At 38.6% G+C, this 20,858-nt stretch overlaps 1 long non-coding RNA gene across 1 annotated transcript in view; it reads right to left on the minus strand.

Annotated features, from left to right (window-relative positions):
• The window catches only part of LOC135278906 (uncharacterized), a 149,854-nt gene that overhangs the window by 19,528 nt on the left and 109,468 nt on the right, over positions 1-20,858 (minus strand). Inside the window, exons 4-8 of the long non-coding RNA XR_010346290.1 lie at positions 16,615-16,872; positions 15,788-15,896; positions 14,117-14,196; positions 13,044-13,196; positions 2,074-2,235 (exon numbers count right to left, since the gene is read on the minus strand). This is a non-coding gene — a long non-coding RNA (uncharacterized LOC135278906). The remainder of the gene's footprint in view (positions 1-2,073; positions 2,236-13,043; positions 13,197-14,116; positions 14,197-15,787; positions 15,897-16,614; positions 16,873-20,858) is intronic.

Consider the following 20,858-nt stretch of genomic DNA (forward strand, 5'->3'; position numbering starts at 1 on the left):
CACAATCACAACAGCATCTGTGGGGTTGGAGCACTTACAATCCCGCTTCACAGAAATCCCGCTTTGCAGAAATTCCACTTCACACTTTCCCACTGTTTTTTAGGCTGAAACTCATCTTGACTACTGCAGCTTCTTCTCTTCCTCTTTTATATTTTACTCTGCCTCATCTTCCATAATTTACAAGAGAAAAATTACCTTTGTCAGTCCTTACTCTCGATGCTGGCTGTAGCACAGCCTGAGGCTTCCAGATGCATTTCAGAGAGAGGGCAGTGTTGGCTGCAGCAGCCACAGCATTAAGCAAGACACCCTGGGAACCCCAGCTTTATTTTTACTTTGTCACAGTCTTGCTGAAGGACTGTGGCTGTTGCCTGGGGCCTCCTTTGGTTTCAACACCTTTCATACAAAGATAGAATCACAAAATTCTGGTTTAGGTTGGAAAAGACCTTTAAGATCATAAAGGCTGTTAACTGCACACTGCCAAATTGACCCCTAAATCATGTCCCTTAAGCACCACATCTACATGTCTTTTAAATACCTCCAGGAATGGTAACGCAACTATTTCCCTGGGCAGCCTGTTCCAGAGCTTGGCAACCCTATTTGGTGAAGAAGGCTTTCCTTATTAGTGATCTAAGCCCATGTGGTAAAACTTGGGTGCAAATTTTCTCTTATCCCACCATTTCTCACCTGTGAGAAGAGGCTGACATCCCCCTCCCCCCACTACACCCTCCTTTCAGGTAGTTGTAAAGAGCAATAATATCTCTGAATCTCCTTCTCAACCATCTCAACTCCCTTCATTGCTCCTCATCAGTCTTGCTCTCCAGACCTTTCACCAGCTTTGTTGTCCTTCTCAGGACACTCTCCAGTGAATTGATGTGATTCTTCAAATCAGGATCCCAAGACTGAGCACAATACTCAAGATGCGCCTTCAGCAGTGCCAAGTATACAGGGGGATGGTCACTCTTCCTAATCCTCCAGGAATCTCTGAGTGTTTCCTCTCTGCTGTGCTGTATTTCCAGCAGATACCAGGTAAGTTGAAGTCCTGCAGGAGCACAAAGGCTAGCAATTGTTAAACTTCTCCCAGCCGCTTAGAGAATTTTTCATCTGCTCCTTGATTCTGGTTGGGTGATCTGAGTCCCACCATGTTATCTGCCTTGCTGGCCTTCCTCCTGCTTCTCACCCATAAACACCAGCCCTGTTGCCACCCTCATCAAGCTCTAGACAATCTAGACACTCTCTAAAATAACAGAGCTACCCAACATCCTTTCCTTCCTTGCCTGTCCCCCTGAGGAGTTCAGTACTCTGGCTGTGGGAACCATTCCACCACATTTCCATAATTGCAACTCTGTCACCGTGTTACTGCTGCACAAGGGCTTCCAGCTCCTCCTGTTTGCTCCCTGAGCTGCTTGCACTGCTGGACATCCACTTCACCTGGGCTGCTGATCCCACCCCTTCCTGAGGGGACAAATCTGAATTCCTGAGTGACCATTCTCAAGTACTTCCATGGTTTCTAACATCAATAACCTCTGTGGTTTTGCTGCTGCATTGATCTCCATCCTGCAGGCTTACAGACCTTGCCACAAAAGCCACCCTTCAATACTGTTGTGCTATGCTCAGGTTTTATCTCTAGGGAGTCTGGCTTTATCTCTTTTTCCCTTCAAATTTATCTTGATCCCTTTCTGTGAGCCCTGCTAACACCTGTGCCAAAGAACCTTTTCCACTTTGAGACAGGTGTACCCTGTCTATTTTGTTGTATAAACTGACCCACAGTCAAAAAACCCCAAAATTCTTCCAGTGACACCAGGTTCATAGCCAGATATTGATCTTAAGGCATTTCATGGTTTTTTTTTCCCCTCATCATGTCCTGCAACCAGAAGGATAGAAGAGAACACTAATTGCTCTCCTCAACCCTGATGATATTGGCTTCCTTTATAAAAAGCTTTCAGGCCTATTAAAGAAAAATAACCTGGAAGAGAAATGCTATTATTGCTTGGCTGATGCAGTCCTTGCTATTTTCTCACCACAATCACCAGGACAGAAGCATTGTACTGCCACAATGCCTGAAAGATCACCAACCTGCAGAGGTGGTTCCTCCTAAGCCCAGGAGTGAAGAGCTTGGAGCCCTCCTAGGCTCTCTGGCATCTCACCAGCATGGCAGTGGGTCTGCCAATACAGAAACTTTTTTGACTTTCTGGTTTCCAAAAGCTTTTTAGTCCAAGCATTTATTTACTTTTTGTCCTGGAAGGGAAAATAATGGTTGGTTAATTTTCCTCTTGTACATACATGATCTTTGTCTCTGATCCAGTTCCAATAGCAAACTCCTCCTGTTGTGCCACCCAAAAGGACTGGAAAATGTCCATTCTAATTGTTTTCCCTAGGCTATGCTGAGTGAATGTTCAGCTCCCCAAGGCTGGAGTGTACTGGTATAAATTTACTGTGATAGAGCCTCACTGCTGCTGATTGTTGCAGAACTACCACTGAGTAGTAAATGCTTCACTGCTCTGTTACCCGGGGGGGCTGAGCATTAACTACACTATTGAACAGCAAATGCTTATCATCCCCTATAATTCAAACTATATAAATCACTGAAGAGAGACAATGTGCCTACAGGGAACTCACATGGTCTATAAAAATGTAAAAATCAGAACTATATTTAGCTGACAGAGCAATACTTAAAAATAATAAAGTATCCCAAATATAATCTCAGACATTAAACTCATCTTCATTTCAATCTGCCCAAGATTTGGTGGAGTTTAATCTCCTCTGCAAACATTTTCATCATTAACAACATTTTAAAAAATAAGATTAAGAAATAAAAGCAATTATACTTCTCTCTCCCCCATCCTCCAACCATTCATGCAGCATATAGAACAACCTTTTTTAAGTCCATCCTTAAAGTAAAGCAAAATGCCAGCATTTTTTATTCACTGAGAAAAGCATTTCTTCTTTGCTTAAAAAAATAACAGGAGGCTTAAGATACATTGCTTGTAAACCATGTAACCACTTCCCCTTTGTCTAAAGACAGTTCTTCAAATGCAGGGCCTGTGCAAGGTTCATTACACTGAGAAGAAAAGCAAGTAAAAACATTCCTGCAAGGAACTGTACTGTGACTGAGGACAAACTTTCACTCCTGTGTAAGCAAACACTTTATGTGAAGTGGACAAAAGGAGTTCCATTACTGTCAATGAATTACTCGTGGCTGTGAAGTTAAATATACATGAGCATTTGAAACACCAGAGAACTTTACAATAAGCTTTACAAATATTCCTTAATGTGTACATAAAATCTGTTTTCTGTTTTAGCCTTAACCATTCAATAACCTCTGGAAAGGGCTCACCATGCAGAGCTAAGGCCTTCAATATATTCTATATTAAAAACCAAAACCATCTATCCATAGAGAAATAAAATGTAGTAACCTTTAAATACACAAATGTAATTACAGAAAAAGACAAGGAGCAAAACCAGATGAGAAAGATCTCGGGGGAGAAGTGGTATGGGACTTTCTGAGTGCTCCATGTAGCATTCAGAGAAATTATGAAAGAGAGGTTTGAGAGCAGAGCTGGAAAATGATCACAAGCAATCAATGTTTCAAAGAGGTCAGAACAAAATCAAATAAGGCTACTAAGCTTTATTCTTAATCCATGGACAGCTTAGCAGCATCCCACTAAGATCTATCCTTCTTGAAGATGTTCTAAGGAAACAAAGAACATTTTGATTTTTTAATCTTATGAAAGGTGATGTCATCAACAACTTGTGTTTGTTCTTTTTTCCCTTTACAGAAAAAATACCTGTACTTGATCAGCATGTGTGTCCTACCACACAGTGTGAGCCTGAACTAACCAAGAGTAATGAGGGATTTTAAACAGAAATATGATTAAACCATGCAAATATATTTGAAACACTACGAGAAATAACATGGGGTATGGCTTAATTAGACATTCAGAAAAGAGTTCTCCCAGCACACCAAACCACATATATACAAGATTTGTAAGAATGAAGCAAATAATGCCAACGTACTTCAGATGTTCTATCAGGGCACTTCATTATGAAAAAGGGAGGCAAGAGCTTTCTGTATGTATTTGTAATGTGGCTTGAAAGTGTTGCTTTCAGTTGTCTTCAGATGAAAAGCTGATAAAAAACGCTCTAAACAAAATGAAAGAAGCTCAGAGAAAACCAATAATAGCTCTAAAATTAGCTCTAAATAAATATAAATATATATTAAATAAATATACATAAAAATAGCTCTAAAGGCTATCTGGTCTTCTAAGGACTATGATTTCATACAGTCCATGGCTTTATCTCCTGTGGGCTATTAAATGTCCATCTGTGGGTCAACACTGAGAAGAGAGCAGAGAAAATAAATTTCACTAAAATAAGAAATTTTAGTGAAAAAAATTCTTAATTTGTGATTAAGGGCAAAAAAAAAAAAATGAATGTGATGCAGCAGTAGTTTAATATGCTGGCAAAAGGAACACTTACAAGTAATCCTCCCAAATGTACACCAGCTGCAGAACGCCAGATGAATTTAAGATGTTCATCCCACAGGACCACTCAATGAAAATGAGCTCATGCTTCAGGATTTTCAGATCAGAGCCATATGCTGTATACTAACACATTTGCAATATTAGTACCTTGAAGTAAATTTCTTAGAGCATTATTGAATCTAATTTCCAATGCCCACGGTCAGCAAACTTCTCTCATCTCCCTATGGAGATAACCCTGTTGGATCAGCCTCGCATGATATTACTCTGGCACTAGGTTGAGAGTATATTCCATGTTTGACTAAACATTAGATATCCATAACTTCAGGTGATGAAGAATTTAATTGATTTTAAATTTTTTCTCCTGATGTTACTCATCAGTTGGTGGAAACTGCTGCAGTGCCAGGGGTGGAAATGGAGGGTGGCATTTCACACCTGTGAGGGTCAGCCTGCAGTGCCCAGCACCTGTGGGAATGATGGCACAAGTGTGGGCCAGTGCACACAGATCCTTCCTCTTCTGGCATGCCAGGAAGTCTCCTGCATTAGAAACAAGCCTTTTATTTTATTTAGTTGATTTTGCTCCTAAACATTTTTAGCTTTCTGTTGACAAAAAAAGTGGAAAAAAAAGGTCTCTTAAAACTTAATCTAATTTACCTTATGCTCAAGACCCACTATTACACTCCTCACACTCATTATGTCTGACCTAAAAAGAATATTAAAAATCTTATTATTTTGTTTCTGGCTTTTCTACTTAATTATTACCACAACAGGCAGGTAATCATTATGATAATTAATCAAGACTGAGATGTAAATAGCTCACATAGGGGTTAATAATCAGATAATAACAGTAAGCACTGTTTCTGTATAATTAAGTCAAATGACATGATTTACACTGGTGCAAACCTACCTTCAAAATGTAACATTTAGGAATTTCACTGTCTTTTCAAACAGCCCTACACTTTTAAGCCTAAAATATCTGAAGGTTGCTTAAACTCTAAACTTTTGACATGGACAAAATTTGAAGGGGATAATTTTTTTTCAAAATTGTAGTAATCTATTTGCCATTGATGTTGGCTACCATTAATTAAAATTTTCCTTTTTAATAGTGCATACATCACAGAATGGCTGAGGGTGGAAGGCATTTATGGAGATCTTGTCCAACCACCCCAGCTCAAGTGAACCCTCTCTAATGGATGCCTCCAGAAACTCCATCACTTGTGCATCATAATATTCCTGTAGGAATGTGTTAAAGTTCTAATGTGGCCAGTGACAAAACTCTCACTCATTTTCTAAAAACAATATATGATTTATAACATAGAGACTTTCTTGTGTCCACTCATAATTGGGAGGGTTAATTGCAATTCTTAATAGAGTAAGCACCAGCAGTGCTATGTGGAAAGCAAAATAAGGCATTCCCAAATCACAAAACAGGAAGGAATGTTCCATAAAAACAATACTTTTCCCAAGCTATTGCCACTCAAGAAACAGCTAAGTATTTTTATATTAGTACTAAAATAACTTCTATTGCTGTCTCCATTAACTCAAATCTCTTTTTCAACTTTGTGGAAGTAATTGGCAGGATGCAAGAAACATTTCCTAGATAGAAATGCTATTTCAAGGATTGCTTGAGAGGAATTCTGGAAGCTACTAACAGATTTGCAATTTTGCTAAGGACCAGATGTGAATCAATATTTCTAAGTTAGAGACAAATCTTACTTGAGTAGTCCTACTGATTGAAACAAATTTTGGGGGAAGGGGTGGGTTTTCATTTACATACCTTCCTAACATGGGAAGATTTTTTAAAATAATTTTTTAGGTTTATTTGTCTTTGTAATTTCTTATCCTTTGCTTATCAATAAGCTTTCCGTAAATTTGCTTTAGCACTGTGATAGGATTGCACAGGCCTGAAAGCACAGGGACAGAGCTGTATGGGTAAGGGAGGAGGGGCCACTTTCTCACAGGGAGGAGTTCTTGCTTATTTAGCCACTCTTGCAACCTCTGTGTGTTGCTATAAAACTCTACCTTAATCTGTTTAATAATCTGCAGGGTTGCAAAATGAGTCAGATGCAGAATTCAGGAAAGACATTTCATGGAAATCCAAGGAGAGGATTAGGGCTTGCTATCCTTACAGCATCAACATGCACAGTTCATTCCACCTGTGTGACTTTTACAGCTCTGGCTGCCAGTGACAGCAGCTTGGGACAATCTCCAGCAGCACAGTTCAGGTGATGAGCTGGAAAGTCTTGAGGAAAGAAAAGCAGAGATCTCCACACACTGTCTCCTCTCCACACATTTTTAGCTAGTTAAGATTGTTTAGAATTTTAAGACCATTAGAATTAATATAAAGAAAATTAAATGAAGTGTCACTTTCAGGGAGGATCTTTCTCCTCATCACAGTGTCCAGGGGAATTCAATGAGGATAATATTTTTCCTTGACACTTGTTGTACTGCCAGGGGACCAAGTATCTATAAGCTGGATGGTCAATATTCCTGGAGATATCTGGTTGAATGAAGTTGTATCCACATTTTAATGCATACTTTAGCTATTAGCGTCAGCCTTCCACCTTGCACTGAGGTAAAATATTCACTTGCATGGCACAGCACCTCAGCAACAAATGCCAGAAATTTTTCATTAGGAGCTATGCCTCATGAGCTAAGGTTTTTAGCACTTTTACAAACTTGTTTCCTTTTTCTACTCTGCATTTTTCACTGTTTCGCCATATTTTATTAATGCCAGTCTGCTTGAAAAGGGCATGGGGAAAAGCAAGCATTCTGCAGGGTAAATGGGAAAAGAAATGGACAGAAGCTTTTCTTAAAAATGTCACTGCTCACAAAGAGCTCGTGGCAGCCCAGTGTTATATAAGGCTGGGTTTTAAAGAGGTGTTGTTAAATATGCCCTGATCTCTCTCATATTTCTAGCTTGCAATTTTAATCCTCTCCACACTGAATTTTAATTTAAAAGTATTTTAATCTGCAACTTCTTACAATCCTTTGTCATGTTTTGTATGCACTTGGAGCAATGCTGTCCTGAATGAAAACAAAGTAGGAACATCATGGTTGTCAAAAAGATGTGTCTGACAGGACCACTTATTGCTTGAACAAAAACCTCAACCTCTGTTCACAGCCTGACCTCTTACAAGAACCTGTTGTGATGGTATTTGGCATGCATGTGTTGTTAGAGTGTCTTTTATTCTATTTGCACATGGAGTGCATTGTCCTTTGGGGTCAGCACTCATGTTCTGAACACAGCTGCAGTTGTCATCAGAGAAATGAAATTTAACATGGATGCAGCCCTGCTTTATTCTAGATTTTATAGAAGAAACTGAATAAACTTAGAGACAGATAAAGTACAAGAAAAAACATACATATGGTGTTTTATATAAAATATATGCTGTTTAGTCTAATAAATATTATATAAGGGATCTACATCACTATGTTTTTGAGTTTGTCTCCTCTCCACACATTTTTAGTGAGTTAAGATTGTTTATACATTTTAAGACAATTAAGAATATAAAAAAGTATATGAAGTCCTATTAATATAACTTATGCCTCACTATAAAATTTCATAAGAAAATACTTTTCAAAGCTTTCCTCCCTAAAATGGACCTAAATTGCAACTAAACCATACAGAAAAGAGTAGATACCAGTATTGGGAGTCTTCCAACTTTAAACAGTTGTCAGAGAAGAGGAGGTGAATATTTTCCAGTAAATTTTTGGTATTTTACAGCCATTTTACACCTTCCTTAACATCAGAGTGCTTTGATAGCCATTTCCAGCAGTCCTGAGGTCTGTGCCCCTCTGGAGTCAACACCTCGGCCTGCTCTGGGTCACTGTGATCTCCTTCAGGACAAATACACAGGCAAATATAAGGAGGGGGTTTCCTTAGGACAGAATCCAAAGGGTGAGAGGAAGAATGGATTCTGGAATGGGGCCATTAAGGGCTCTGTCCATGCCTGCACTGCTGCACTACTGAAGGCTTCTTCCTTCCCTTTAAAACCAGCTAATTCTTGCATTTGGCTTAGGGCTTGAGTCTGTAAGTCAGAGGAAAACATATCCACTGAGGCTTATTCTTTGAATTGTTCCCAGTTTGCAGACTGGGAAATTTAGAGATTGAGACAACTCCAGCAGTAAGGGCTGAAAATGCTCCTGGCTTTTCATTCCTGTGCTTTGTTCATCATTTACCTTCAGCAGTAAAAACCCTGTTCTAATTGTACATCTAAATCAGCTGTGCATCTGTCCCAGGAGGTCTGATTATATTTATCCAAAATAATAGAGAAGCATAGAGAGACTGTAAAGAAAACTCTAAACTTCCCACCTAACAATTTAGATCTGAGATTAATGAGCTCTTAATTAATTGGGTCAGCCATAAATAGGGCTGCTTGCAAAGACAAGAACACATTAATCTGGAAAGGTCATATTGCTCATATCACTGGGAAGTATTAGAGTATTTATAACCCAGTTTTGAGGATCAATTGCTTACAGTCAGATTTCATCTGTTCCCTTTAAATATATTCAAACTAAAGAGTCCTCTGGAGGTTTCTTCCATGTAGTCCACAACACAGAATAAATACTTTGGGTCAAGGCAGAGCAGATTTTGTTTAAGTATCTCCTATGTAGAGTTGCAAAAACCAATATTGATTTCTGCATGTTTACTTCAGGAAAAAAGAATAGGCTTTCCTGGTTTTGGAGCTCTAAGGGATTATTACAAACAAGAGAGAAACTCTCAGGATCTGCTTCTTGAGTAGCTGTCTGATAAGGGATAAAATGTTCTCCACAAACCTGGGTGCACCTTAGGGACATGTAGGGACCTCTGCATTGTATTCCTTGATGTTACACCAGACTTCCTTTTCTCAGCTCTTACAGCAACTCTGTACCATGCTGAGGAATAAATTATTTATTTGGGGACTTCTGCCTTGTCTGACTGAACCTACTATCCCAATGGTCTTTGGGAGGTATAAACTATAGTAACTTAAAATGGATGTGGTTTTACAACTTTCCTTTTCTGAGCTTGTTATGGGGATATAGGAAACATCAGCACTGAAATACTGTGAATTGAATTGTTTTACTGCCTAAAATACTCAGCACATGCTCTACATTCTGTCTTATAGCTTCTTGACCTCCATGACCAGGTTATTAGAGAATGAGAATTGAAGTGGCTTTCTAAGCCATTAAATTAGAAATAAGCTGCATAATATACTGCTGTCTTCATCAGATGTCTGAAGGGTTTAAACCACATTGTTGTAGTCCTTATTTGATTTATGCAAACAAAACTCCTTAGCATAATATGCAATTAAAATAGAATATTTTATTCTATTAATCTTAATCTAAATACAGTCCTGCTCTGTTGTAAAAAATAAAACCAAAAAAATCCCAAAAGCCCAGCTTAAAGCTCCATCTGAAAGTTTCATGTTTTGCACTGGGAGCATAGGGGAAATGGAAACATGAAAACAGTCAAGAAATCCAATTAAGAAGAGAGGTACTAAAACAGGCTAGTCTTAAAAAGTGTCAGAGAAAAGAACGGATAGCTAAATCTGAGAAAACACCACATCAAAAATAGTTTCATTATTTCTATCTAATTTTTGCTATGTATAAAATATGTATGATTTGAATGGGAAATTCTTAAATATAAACCTTATTTAAAATATATATGTGGATAAACTTCTGTCAAGTCCACAGACATTACAAACCACATGTTCACCAGATTACGCTGGGTGAGGCATTTGGACCAAGAGATGACTTTAATCTGGCAAAAAATGTATTATTAGATAATCTAAGTAGTCTTATTAAATTTAAAATACAAGTATTTTAAAATTTTCATTTCAAAATACTTACACTTTTCATGTGGTTTGGAGTACCTGAAATTGAGTTTAAACATTTCTAGTATAATTACAGAACAGAAAGTTTGTAGCAGAAATAGATGAAACAAAGGAAAACATTAAAAACATATTCAAATGCAGAAAATTCAGCCAAATTCAGCCAAAAGAGTAATTAATCACAGAATCAGAGCCTAGTTTGTGTTGGAGAAGACCTTAAAGATCATCACCAGTTCCAACCCCCCTGCCATGGGCAGAGACACCTTCCACTGTCCCAGGCTGCTCAGAACTCCATCCAACCTGGCCTTGAACACTGCCAGGGATGGGGCATCCACAACTTCGCTGGGCAATCCATGCCAGGGTCTCAGCACTCTCACAGGGAAGAATTTTTTCCTTATATCTAATCTAAACGTACTCTATTTCAGTTTGAAACCATTTCCCATTGTCCTGTCGTCACCTGCCCTTGTAAAAAGTCCCTCTCCAGCTTTCTATTGCTCCCTTAGGTATTGGAAGGGACTCCAAGGTCTCCTTGGACATTTCTCTTATCCAAGCTGAACAATTCCAGTTCTTTCAGCCGGTCTTCTCAAAGAGCAGGTGTCTTTAGTCAAATAGTCTCACTTCTGGAAAGTGCAGTTTTGGGTTGACTGAATGTTTTAAGTGTTCAATAGGCTCTGGTATGAGATATTTAAGTGATGAACCTTGATTTTACTTCTCACTTGAGAACCTTCAGTGCTGGAGCCACCCCTGGATTTTGTCACTGTCCTGAATTACTTCATTCTCATTCCAATATTGTCTTCTACAATTTTTCCAATTGTAGAAAGAGGTAGACAAGACACCAAGGATGCCTTGCCAAGAATTCACTGTTTTTGAAGCTATACCTATAATTTTCCCCATCTGTAAATGTGCACATAGTCAGGAGAGTGAGAAAAGCCCAAATTATTCATCATCATGTGATGCTGGCTGCTAGAAACAGAGAAAATGGTGCCTGTAACCTCCAGGGAGTTAGTTCATCATTAGATTAACCACCACTAAGGTAGGGCCATACATCATCAGAGACGACAGGCGCAGTGTTGGCAGTACAAGAATAATAAGCAGAACAACTTGCACTGTCACTGTGCATGGGAATAGAGGAGAAGTCTTACAGATGCTGCTGAGGAAGGGGAGGGTGAAGAGTTAGTCATTACTTCAGGAGAAAAATTGTAAGCTACATTCTTATTCAGCAGACGTGTCTTTGCTTATCAAGTTGATCTGCATTTACAGTATGCTGTGAGAACCAAATACATCAGTTACTCAATGTCTAAACATGCTTTTCCAACATGAAAAATATGTTGCCTATCCTGATAAGAGCTTCAATGCTTTTCATTTAACCTTAGCTTTCTCTGCTTCAGTTTTAATGACAAATTGCTCCTTACTTGAAATGTTTTCCAGCTGAGCTCCCTAGCACCACATTGCTAGGGAATACCACAGCAGGGATCTCCCTGTTCCCCACAGGAGTGCTGGCCTCAGGCACCTGGGGTCCAGTGTGACTAGAAAAGGCAGCCAGCTTTTGCACTCAAAGGAGTTTAGAGTGTTCAGGGATAAAATCCTTCAGAACACTGGATGAGCAGTGGGTCATTTTCTTGGTTTTTTTTAGTTAATAGAAGGGGAAAGTTTCATTTTGAGATCTCCCCAAAGAGAGCTGACATTTATTAACAAGGGATAGTGCAGACTCCCATGGCACACAGTGTTCAGCCTCCTCATTTAGTTTCAGCCTATATCTACCTTTTCAATTTGCTTCAAAGTTTCATGAATTGAAAAAATACATATAGAGAGTCAACAGAGGTCAACTCTTCCTTCTTCAAACTAGCAACCTCTTTACTGTTAACATCTTGGCATCCCTGCCCCCCTCACAAAGCTGACAGCTCTGTTTTGCACACCCAGTTCATGTTGGTCATGGAATGCACCAACAAATAAAGAAATCTTTCTCTGCTTATGCTTTTTACCTGTGTCTGAATCTGAGCTGTCCTCAAGCATCTCTTGTACTCACTGTCTGCTAAACCTGTCTCACTTGGAATGTACCAGAAGCTGTAATGCTGTAGCATGTGAGGTTCTGGGAACATTTCAAAACATTATTTCCTTGGCTCAAGTCAATGCAACCTATAAAACAAATCTAGTTTTAGCAATGCAAATTAGCAATTAAGTGCTTTTTCAGCAGAAGATCAGAACTAGAGATCAGAGTATTATTATTGACTTATGAATGTGAAAAAGTACATAACTTGTATGCACAACAGCAATCCTGTACTTAAAGGTTCATTACCAACTTAATATACCTGATAAACTATTCCACTTCTAACGCCTATAATTGTATGAACTTTTGAAAACAAAGTATGTCTTCCTTACTCTATAATGTCTCATTATTACACTACTTAATCAGTAAACTTTACAGAATGGAGATAAAAATAATCCAGAGAGCCACTAACCTGTTTTACAACCTTTCAAAATTCTGATTTTTGACAGAAAAATAACATTTAGATAGTTAAATCTGTTAGCTAATTTGTGTACTGCATCTAGAAAGTCAATTTTGGTGCACTGGCAAAAACCTTCATCACTTGTCCACTTCATGCTGTTACTGAATTCTCCAGGTTCAGGCTACATAAGAAATGTGATGCTCATGGTCTGTCCTGAATGATGCAGCTGAGCCTAGGGAAGGGTGACAGTGTCACCTGCCACGGTGGCACGCCCCAGGGCACTGAGATAAATCCACAATACTCACACTTCATCTTGCCATAAACTCTGCCCAGACAAGTCCCCCACGCACTGACAAGGCTCTGCAAGGAGTGATATCTGTTCTATTTCCATGTTCCCTCTCTCCTCCTGTGTAGTCTCCAGCACACTTTATTAGACAACTGGTCCTAAAAATGGAGCTCTGAATAAATAAAATACACTGAACTAGTTCAATCACTTATCAATCAAGAAATGATGACTTACTGCTATAAATATTAACCAGCCAAAACAGGTGGAGCATTAATGAAGATAGTGCAGACATACACAATACAAAAAAAAAAGAAAAAAAATGCAGTATGAAAAATAAACAAGAGCATTGGGTAACTGCTGAAGATTTAGTAAAATAAAAAAATTTCTTGTTTATACTTTTGTCAGTGGCCTGTGTTTTTAATTAATCTTAAAAATCAAAATAGGAAAAAAACCCACTTTAGTAAGTGTATTCTGAAGGAAAAAATACCCCTCTTTAATTAGATACATATTATTTATGTATCTAGATTTTAATTGCACTCACTTGATATACTCACAATTATTTTCATTACAATCAAGCTTTTTACTTTTTTCTAACTCCATTAAACTCTACTATTCATAGAATGGAAAAAAAGAGAAAAGGTTCTGAACAAAATTATGGCACCAGGCATCCCCTGAATCTGAATTGAACCCTATTTCTTTTCATATGAATACTAATTTTTAAATGGATATTGCACACTTGCACACATGGACAGGGCCAGCCCAGGGCCATTTCTTCTCTGTGCTCTTTCCCAGTCTGCTGCTGCCCCCCAACAGACCCTGCAGGGCCCCTCAGCTGCTCCACATGGGCTGGGATGGGAATGGCAGTGGCACCCAGGCAGCCCTGGCTCTGAGCTGCAGCAGGGCACAGAGGGATCTTCTCACCTCCTGGACCATCCCTCTGCACATGGGGGGACCTGGCAGCTCCTGCTGCCCCCGGCAGCTCCAGGGGATCTCTGCTCTCCCAGCTGCCTCTGTTTGTCAGCAGCACCCCTGTGCCCACCCCACCTGGGCTCCCACAGGCAAAATCCCACCATGAGACATGTCAGAACATACCCTGGAGCTGGTTCCTCTGCTTTGGGGGTCAGGGTCTCTCCAGGGGCTTCAGAGCCACACATGGCTGAGGATGTGCCAGTCTGGTAGAAAGACAGAAAGATACAAAAGCTTTCCATGAGCTGGTCTGGGAGCTGTAGAAATAATGATAATCAAATGGAAACAATCCACAGGTGGTGCTTTTTAACAAGCTGTTTTCCCATAGGGATGTTTACTAAAAAGGCTGGTTTCTTGATTAGCCAGTGGTGATGGTGTTTTTAGTGAAGGACCAATCCACCTGTAGTGAGCTAAGGTATAAAAGAGGAGAGGCTCAACTAAATGAGGCTTTTACCATTTGCCTTCTGAAACAGCTTTGTGTCATCTCTGACTCACAGTGACACATGTCACACAGAGTCTTTTACAGTATCATAATTCTTATTCTGTTACCTTCAATCATCAAATTAGTAAAGGTATATTTTTTCAGAAATGGTCCCTTGGCCAATGCCATCGCTGTGACTGCTGAGATCAAATGGAGCTTGACAGACCTCAGCATCAGACCTCAGCCAGGCAAGGCAGCTAAAAACCTCAACAGAAGCATGGAATTTCCCCACAACACTTCAATTTTTAGATATGAACAAATGTCAAACTCTTTAGTGTAGCTAGTCCTTTGTAGGTGTACAGTATTTAATAACTGCCTCCTTGAGTCAGTTTGTTAAGCTTCCTGCATTTTTGAAACATCCAACAATCCTCTGAAAATGTGTAAAAAATCCTGAATCACTTTTCTTTTAGAAGTTACAACACAAACTCTCAATTAATTTCATTAACTTAGTATTAGCTTAGTTTCACTTCACTGGAACAAGTCTTTCTTCTCCATTTCTGAAGAAATTTAAAAATAAATAAAGGTGGAAATATAATATGAATTCACCAAATGCAATTACAATAACCTTTGGATCACAAGTCTTTACTGAAATGATTAAAAACATTAAGTATTTTTTTCTAAAAAGTTTGGTTATTTCCAGCATTTTGGGTGTTGAATTGTAAGTAATACATTTGCAATTTGTGCTGTTTTGTCACGTTAACCCATGAGGCCCACTGAAGAAAGTTCACTTTAACTACTCCAAAAATTATTTACTGCTAAGAACTTGAATTAGTATGAAAATGTTTTAGTGCTCATAATTTAAACATCTGGTAGTATAAATAGCACTTTCTTCCTGAGGAAATTATATTCATCCCTCTTTCTTGCCCTTACAATGAAACATGCTATTTTTACATGTTTATTTCTGTTCACTTACAAAGGAAAATACAAAAGAGCAATTTAGGTAATGTCTCTTCCTTTCTCATAAACAGTTTGATTTGATTTTATTTAAACAAAATCTAACAGAGAATATATACTAATCTAAACAAAATCCACACAGAGAATATATACTGTATGAATTTAAACACAAATAACAGTTGAAAGTTTTAACACACATATACACACACAAATATATATATATATATATAGCAGAGCTATAAGATTTTTCTGACAATTAGGGAAATTCAGATCAAGATTGAGATTTTTAACCTCTGAGACTTCCAGGAATCATTCACCATTAGCTATGAGGTTTTGGCATCATAATATTCTTCAGCTATTACAGACACACCACAAATTTCATATATTCTTAATAACCAAGGATACTTCCGATCTGTGCTCACCCTGATGGTCTTTCAGTTTTCACCAAATCACAGGTGTGTTGCTTCTGGGAGATCTTGGTCATAAGAAAATCTGACCCTTGAGATTATTCCATTTCCGAGAGCTTTGCTGCTGGTTGGATAGATATGAGAGATGCATGAGAAGCATACTCACATTTTGTTCTCTATTTTTCTATCAGTTTATGTAGAACACAGCCCATAAAGACAGTCGTAAATTTTGTAAGGTAATTCTCAGCAATGGCAGTTCAGGTGACTAAATCCTTCTTAGCCAGATTTTATTTTCCCTAATTAAAACATATAAAAGTGGTGGTTTTTTTCCAGCCTGGCTTAGCTGCATGTGCTCTGTGTCAAACACACAAATAAAGCTATTGGAGTGTGGCTTGCAAGGTCAAAGCCACTTCTGGCTATGAGAAGTTCTGAGAGGAAACATGGAGGGGAAGTTCCCTGTCATCACAAACTGTGCCTTTGCTATTCTCTTGATTTCTGTGTTAGAGAGCATCAGTCAATGTGTCCTGCCTGTAAGACACAGCAATTATCACTGACTGAAACCTGACTGGCCTGGATGATCGCTGTTGTGAGTGGACACTGAGCAACTCTGTTTTGTCAGGAGGTCAAATAACTCTTTCATGTTACTGATCCAGCAGGATTTAAGGGATTTATTGTCCCTATTGTTTCAAAAAGAAACACAAGTTAATGGGAAGAAAGGGATGTTGACAATTTCCTCAACTTTCACAACCTGTAGAAAACTCTTCACATAAAACACACATAAGCAGTTTTTAACACATTTTAAAGACAGGATATTTTTGAGGCAGAATTTCAGTCAGAGTTACCTTTAATGGCAGTATCTTGAAATCCAGCAGACTTTCTCTTCAGTACAAACCTGCTGAACACAGCAGGGTTGACTTAAGCAAACCACCAAACCCCTTAATGGAGGGGATGTCCTTCACACTCAGTGGAGAAGGTTCTAAAGATGATTCACAACAGCAGCACACTGACATGGTCACTCCCAAGAGAGTTTTGTCTCTGAAATCACCCATCATCTGTGCTGATTAGTGCAGGTTTAGGATCTTTGACAATCTCTTGCATCTCTGGGTAGATGTAAATCAAAAGACCACATTAAGTATAAAAATTACCAAAAGTACAGGATACTGTGCAACATAGTAAATCCAAGAATCCATTTCACTGAATTTATCTCAATGCTACAATTTTCAAACCAAATGCAAAAATCTGTTCCTGTGTATTTATTATAAATATCTGTGAAGCCAGTATCAACATTTTCCTACTACAGATGGCACACTGTGCTTTTCTAGTTTTCTGCATCTACATCTTCCAGGGAAAGATTTGCTCAATAGTTCTCTCACTAAAAATATCTAAGAAACAATATTTTATGATATTATTCATTGTGTATAAATTTTAATTCCTCTGAAATATACTGTCTTAATAAGGGGGAATTATTGCATTTTACAGACAGAAGGGAAAGTGAGATAATTGGGGTTTTCTGTTTGAGTATCCCTGCTCCTTTGTATTAATTCAGTTTGACTGTTGGTGGAGTTAAAATTTCATTATAGAGTGAGTTATTAGTTCTAATAAGATATTACCGAAACATTATTTCTAGTTTGAAATCATGTTTAAATGATGTACTTTGCGAGTTTAACTTTCAAGGGCTAAACCATCAGGGAAAAATGTTAAAAAACGAAGTCGTTGTACTGGGAGGTTAAAACTGGTTCTTGGCACAGCCTGAGCATGGGCTGGTCTGTAGGCTGGTGAGGATGGGAGGCAGACTGACCATGGGGGGTCTGAGTGGCAGCTCCTGCCTCTTGTGAAGGGGCAGAAATGTGCCAGGTGGAAATTCTGACACTGGTCAGCAAACCCTCTCCCTCCTGTGAGCCAGGGCTGGGCACTGCCTGGGGAAAAGTGAAGCGTTTTTCATTTGTTTCACACACAAATGAAAAGATACTTAGCACACAAATATTAATACAAGTGGGTACACTCTCATTTCCTTTCAGTTCCAAGTGTGTGTCTGGTACTATCTGCAGTCTAGTCCATATAATTTAGAGGATCTGACATCTATTGCCCTGATCTCATTTATCACCAGCCCATCTTCATTTTAGAAGCACAGATACTCAGTGTACAATTTTTACTGTAAAATTGAATTTGTTTCTTGTGACAGAGTAGGCTTGCTGAATTTATGATTCAGTATTGAACATCCTTCACCTTGGAAGTAGCTCTCCTGCTGTAAAAACAAGGCATCTCTCTCCTGAGGACAGTATAACACCATGATACAGATGCCCATCCTGTTAGACAAGGTCGTGCCAGGAGAAACTAAACTTAATTTTCTGAGACTTTACAACACTTAGCCCTATATTTCACTTTACAAGGATAAATACTGGGAAATACTTTATCCCAACGTAACAACTCTCCCTTTGATCAGCAGAACAAAAACGTTTGATATTCAGTTCAAAATGGCTGAGAGAAGGAAAATACAAAAGGAATGCTGAAGACATTACTTTTCTATCTGATGGCTGCTGCCTTTGTCTTTATATCACAGAAAATAACCAAAATTATCTCACCTGGATTGTGGACCCAGACTCTTCATTATGTGTGGGTATTTTATTCCCACAAAAGACTCTTTTTTGACTTTCTGAAATGCTTTGTCACTGGGTTCATTGCTTTGCTCTCACCTTATTCTAACCACTGCAATTACTGTCAAGTTCTCAAATAAAACTACCACTAAATTGGTCTTAATTAATTCATGTTACACAGAAGCAGGGACATCTTGCTATTTCCATCTTGTCTTCAGACTTGCACAACCTATTTCAAGTCTGCAAATCATATAATTCCTCTTTTTGCAATACTTCACACACTCCTGAGATAACAAAGTTCTGCACTAACTTGACCCCTTTGTCATGCAGGGGACAGCAGCTGCAGAAGCACTGATGGGTCCATCTGGCTCCATCTCTGAAACACAACCCAAGAGGTTGAAACTCATTTTCCAAGAAGAAAACAAACCTCTGTCTTTCATATCATGCCTTGCCTTGCTCCCCAGTTTCACCTCATCATTATTTGTAGGGTCCCCAACCTGCAGCTCAGCTCCTCCATGCAAGAAAGCAGAAACCACCATCCTGATCTGCTGCACCTTTTGTAGCTCATTTTCCTTCTCTAGAGAAACTGCTGCTGCCAGCTGTTCAAGGTGCTCAGTAATTTTCCAGCCAAAGTAAACACCTACAGGCTGTAATTACAGCCTGTCAAAAACCCTCTCAGCCTTAAGGAACAGAGATGCTGCAGACTAAAGCTCCTCAGATCTGTCTGGGTCCTTGTACAACCCCAAAAAGGAAACCAGTTCACAGCTGGGGAAATATTTTCCCAATTATAATTTAAATTAGAGTCTGTGTGTTCTGCATTTGAATGAACTCTCCTGGGAGAGCAGCTGGATTCTGTTGTACTTGAGAGATTTCATAGAAGAATTAGTTAAATATTAAAAAAAAAATAAGTATATTGAAAAAAAAAAGAAACAAATAACCCCAAACCAACAAAAGAACAAAAAGCCCAAACTAAAACAAAAATATTATCAAAAAACCCCACATTCTTGTGCTTTGTAAATGACAGCTCTTTATCTATTTTGCATTGCTCTAGATCATCATTCATAGCACTTTCCTGGACCACAGCAACAATACTGAGGAAATACTGGTGTTTGATGCCCAGGTTTATTCTCACTTTTAAATTCATTAACTTCCGTGGTTGCAAGGAACATGAGAGGATCATGGACCAAATGTTCCACAGCATAAACTTCTAGAAGATCATCAAAAAACTTTCAAAGGCTTAGACCAAAGTGTAAAGCCTCTTTTCAACAAAGAAATTGACAGCCTGATGTGCTCTTGATGTGTTTCTTCTTCAGCTCTAAGAATGTGCATCCTTGGAGGGACTCTGCTTGATTATGCTATCTTTTCACAAGCAATGAACCTGCATTTATCTGGGAGAATTTAAAGATTATTGTACTAAGGGCTCAACTCTTCTCAGATATTTTGGGTTTTTTTCCAAATTTCTGGGTTTTTTTCAAATTCTGTAGGTCCTAAGCTCTGATTTTGATTCCTTTTCTTCTACTGTGTACTTCCCCTTATTAAGAACAAATCACAAGAAACAGCTATTTTGAAAATGGCCTGGATATGTTTTAGCCAAGTAATCCAGTGTAATCAGCAGGCTTGGATTCCCAAAGTTAAAGGTTTATTTTAGCACAACATGCCACGTTTAATCAGTTTTCCTAATGCTGCACAGTGCTATCTGCTTTGACAAGAATATGTTGATCATATTACAGAATGATTACTGCTAATGGAGATCTTTTAGGCAAGATTAGATTTTGCTTCTGTCCAGATGCCTCAAAGAACATTATTAGTTTTTGGTGTCATATTTTTGTAATATTAATATGATCAGCTTATGGGCTTGCTCATATGTTATAACTGCAGCAATTTATCTGACAGTTAAGCTGTCAGGACCTTGCAGCATTTAACCCAGTGCTGCAATCTGGATCAAATTAGGCACTGCCCACACAATCTTATCATAGCTGTGGGTGACCAAGGAATATATTCTGATGAGCCCCCCCTCTCTGAGGTTCAGAAATTTGCATTGTGCAGCTCAGTAGCTGTTTCCAAGAAAGCTGATTACTTCATGGAAATATCCCTAACAAAAAATCTGCATACCTTTAAAGGAATGTAGGTTGGGGTTTTTTCCACATAAATCAGCAAAATGAGATTCAGAGCTGTGCTGCTTTCACAGCTAATTAATGTGGCACTGTAGCCTATTAGTATAACAGCTGTGGTGATAGTAGGTCTTCTGTATACATACAGATTGAATAAATTACTTGAATATAAGGCACTTTTCTGTCCTTCTTTCAAAGTTACTGAAGATGTACAAGGGCTTTGCATGACCTGTATTTACTGGTTAGACAAAAAAATAATTACAGAAGCTGAAAAGTATAAAGTTTAAATTCATTTTGACTAGAGAGCCTTACAATATCAACTAAGCAATACTATTGCCCTTAAGTTCAATACATACTGATATGCACTCTGATGGCATGCTT

Source organism: Passer domesticus, chromosome 11 (assembly GCF_036417665.1).
Source record: "Passer domesticus isolate bPasDom1 chromosome 11, bPasDom1.hap1, whole genome shotgun sequence".
In the NCBI taxonomy this organism is placed as follows: Eukaryota; Metazoa; Chordata; class Aves; order Passeriformes; family Passeridae; genus Passer; species Passer domesticus.